This window comes from Austrofundulus limnaeus, unplaced genomic scaffold (assembly GCF_001266775.1).
Source record: "Austrofundulus limnaeus strain Quisiro unplaced genomic scaffold, Austrofundulus_limnaeus-1.0 Scaffold9, whole genome shotgun sequence".
In the NCBI taxonomy this organism is placed as follows: Eukaryota; Metazoa; Chordata; class Actinopteri; order Cyprinodontiformes; family Rivulidae; genus Austrofundulus; species Austrofundulus limnaeus.
Window position 1 is genome coordinate 5221846 of NW_013952411.1, and position 4032 is coordinate 5225877.

Consider the following 4032-nt stretch of genomic DNA (forward strand, 5'->3'; position numbering starts at 1 on the left):
TGCCATGAAGGGTTTTAATATCAGTCTCTACAACACGCTGCACAAAGCTACATATGAATATAAATAAAAAATATATAAATATAAATATAGTTACTGAAGTTAGAAGAACATAAACAACTTTTTACCAGAACCAGCAGGAGTCTTTTCTCAAGTCTTTTGCTGCTTCATCTCACTAAAGTTTTTATTTTTTGTTTGTTTTAAACGTTTTGTTTTTATATTTATTAAAGAACTGATTTACAGCATTAGAGTTGAAATATGTGACGTTTCTGCACTGCTGGTTTACAGTAATAAACCTAAATTTAATGTATATTTGGGTGGGTGTGCAGCTGTTTGGGCCCTCCCTGGTTTACCTGCTGATTTCTCCTCTTTCTTCTCTTCATTTTCTTTATCAGGAGACTTCTGGTCCTGCAGAACATTTTACACAGAACCACTGATTTAAACCATCAGAGATTTTCACATTTCATAAATAGTGTTAAAAAAAGACAGAGTTTAATGAATTCATCTAGTTTGGCAGCTGGAATTAAAGACGTGTTTAAATTAATTTAAATTAAACATCTTAAAACTTTTAACAGCAGATCTTACCTTAGCTGGACCTGGACCTGGACCTGGACCTGGAGCTGGAGCTGGAGCTGGAGCTGGACCTGGAGCTGGACCTGGAGCTGGACCTGGAGCGGTCCCAGGTTCTGCAGGTAACTTTGGACCTCTGAACAGGCCCGTCAACTTAGCGAACATGTTTTGATGAAGCTAGAGCTGCATCAGTTCTTGTGTCTGAGGCTGTGACGGCCGAGGAGCTGAATGATCCCTGCTGCAGCCTGACCCCCCGCCCCCCATCAGCTGGCTCTACCTGTCCTCAGAACCGGGCCGGGCCCTGATGGGTATTACTGCATTTAGCAGCACTAATGCTCTCGCTCACAGGAGTCAGCGACATYGACACTGACATGTAAACCCACGGCGATCTCATTAAGGGTCCAAATGAACTCAGAGGTGAGGCGGGCCTGAACGCAGAGCAGAAACAAGAAACGTTTATAAATCACAACATCAGCAGAGTTTTTCTATAAGTTATATAAAAAACTAGCTCCGCCTCTGGAGAGGAAACAAAACAAGAACCTGAGCTGGTTTTAAAGCTGATCCAGGTTTCTAATAGAGAATGGTTGTAAGATCCTCTCCCAGTGCTTCCATTAATCTAATTAAASCTTCAGTCTGGGGTTAAGCCTCTGACTTTACTGGTTAAGATCCAGAACATTTCAGCTMCAGGTTGATTTTAGGTGTTGATGTTGAATTAAAATGACGGGAAAACTTCAAATGTTTGTTTGGATGTTTAAAGATGTTTTAAAGATGACTGGAGTTAAACTTTATTAAAGTTTTTGTGTTTGTTTTTTTTACACTTGATGGTGTAATTCTCTCAGTCACCACTAGAGGGCAGAGCGCCCTTTAGTTTAACTATTTTTATTTTAAAATCTCTCTGTGACAAAACAAACATTTGAGCTCATTAGGTTTTTGTTCCTTTCTTTTAAGATGTCAAAAAAATTGTGTTTTTTTATTTGACACTAGTAAATAAAATAAACAAGTTTATTAAAACTTTTAGACATTTTGTTGAACAAAAACTGATTTTACTAAAAGTTAATGTTAACTTTTTGTGATTTAATGATTATTTATCACCAAAGCTGATAAAAATACATCCAGCATTTTAAAAATAAAAGTATTGCTTGCCTTTTGATGGTAAGCAATGATGAAAACACTTGTGCTTTTTGTGCTGTCTGTTAGCAAAATATCTCATGAGCCACTCGTTGGATTTTAATGACRTTCTCTGAAAGTTATATTTAGATCTACAGCTGACCATGATCAATTTAATTAACGAGATCCAAGATGGCCACAGCAGCTTATCAACCAACAGAAAAACAGCTCCAGCTCAGTAAGTTTTCAGATTTTCAGCTAAAGTTTGTGGATGGATGAAAGAATAGATGGAGGGATGGATGGATAGATGATGGATGGATGGATGGATGGTTGATGGATGGATGAATAAATAGATGGATGGATGGTTGATGGATGGATGGATGGATGAATGGATGGATGGTTGATGGATGGTTGATGGATGGATGAATGGATGGTTGATGGATGGATGGATGGATGAATGGATGGATGGATGGATGGTTGATGGATGGTGGATGGATGATGAATGGATGGATGGTTGATGGATGGTGGATGGATGGATGAATGGATGGATGGTTGATGGATGGTGGATGGATGGATGATGGATGGATGGAGGATGGATGGTTGATGGATGGATGGATGGATGGATGGTGGATGGATGGATGGATGGGTGGATGATGAATGGATGGATGGTTGATGGATGGTGTATGGATGGATGAATGGATGGATGGTTGATGGATGGTTGATGGATGGATGGATGGATGGATGGTTGATGGATGGATGGATGGATGGATGGTTGATGGATGTAAAAAACACATGGATAAAAGAATGGTGGAAATGAACAGAAAGGAAACAAAAGTTTTATTTTGACGAGACAGGAAGTGAGGATCTCAGTGGATCAACACTTCCTGTYGGTCACTTCAACAGAAGCAGATTTGATTTGATGAAACTTTAAAGACGTTTCTGCTGAAAGCAGCCACTTCCTGGAACCCTCCTCTGACATCACAGGAAAACTGAACATTTCCCTCAAACTGTCAAACTTCTTTATCTTCAGGCTCTTAATCACACGGTTCTACTTCCTGCGTCCAGATCCTCTGAGGAAGTGAGAACGTGGAGGGAGCAGGTGTCGATGGAAAACAGAACTCTGTAGTGCRTCTGAGGGTAGTGTAAGGTCAGCAGTGCTGTAAATAAACAGCTTCCGGCAGAGCTGAACTGTGTACCAGACGGGACCGCCGTCCTGCTGGGAGCGCAGCGCCTCCTCCATGTTGGACAAAACATCTTTCCTGGGACAGGACGGGTGCCCAGTCCGTCCTGGGTCTGAGCCAGAGGGACAGGATCGACGGAGAGACGCTCGCTGCTCACTTTCTGACCAGAAACACTGCACCTCTCTTCATCTGCACTTTACTCTCATTTATCCGTTTTCTTTTTCTAACATCATCAGATCAGCAGGAGAGCAGAGCTGCTGTCCTTTTGTCAAAGTTTACAAAAGTTTCAATCAGATTTATGAGTTAAATAAAATCYGTTGCAACTGTAACAACCTTAATCACCTGCCACCAAAAAGTGACGAGTCAGTTTAATTTAAAATGGCACACCTGGAAGATACAGAAACCAGGAAAAACTGTGAAGTAACCAGGCATCCTGTACTTACACAGTACATATCTGTACCATATATTAACTAGGTAGCTGAGAAGTTAAAGGGTTTTTACCCAGTTACTTACTGGGTACATACCAGGGGCCTCATTTATAAAGGATTGTGTGGAAACCATACAAAAAGTGAACTTATGGCTAAAAGTTAAAAATGGCGTACCCCAAWAAGGCGCACCTTTCCTTTATARATCACAGCTGCACCTCAGAGTTTGAACACRAGGTYCYRCCTCAGGTTCTACCCTCTACACGCCCACACTCAACCATAAACAGYCAAYGCAAAGTTCCTCATGAATGTTAAGGTGTGTTTAAATCAGTCAGCTGATCGTCTCCTCACAKCCCCGTGTGAGAAACACGACTTTAAAAAGTGAACTTTTTATTACATCCRCACTGGCGAGGGCGTATATAACTGAGCTGTTGGCCCGTGGGCCTGACGTACAGACTCTGGTGAAAGCTTTTATAAAAGATGTGAGACCAGGACTCTGGGTGGGACTGGTGAGTCTCTGTGTCTTGGACAGTCTTGTTTGATAAGTGAAACGAAGCAGCTGGATGTTTTTTACAACCCAGCTGGCATCGAGACACTTTAAGGCAGATCATGCTTCGTCACTTTGTTCAGGAGACAAATCTTGTATCTTGTTTGGTGTACTCGTACAAAGGATATACAGAAAAGGTGTGGTATTCTCTGGGGCGCCAGCAGTGGGGACAGGTGGGGCCATGGCCCACCTGAGAATAAGCTGG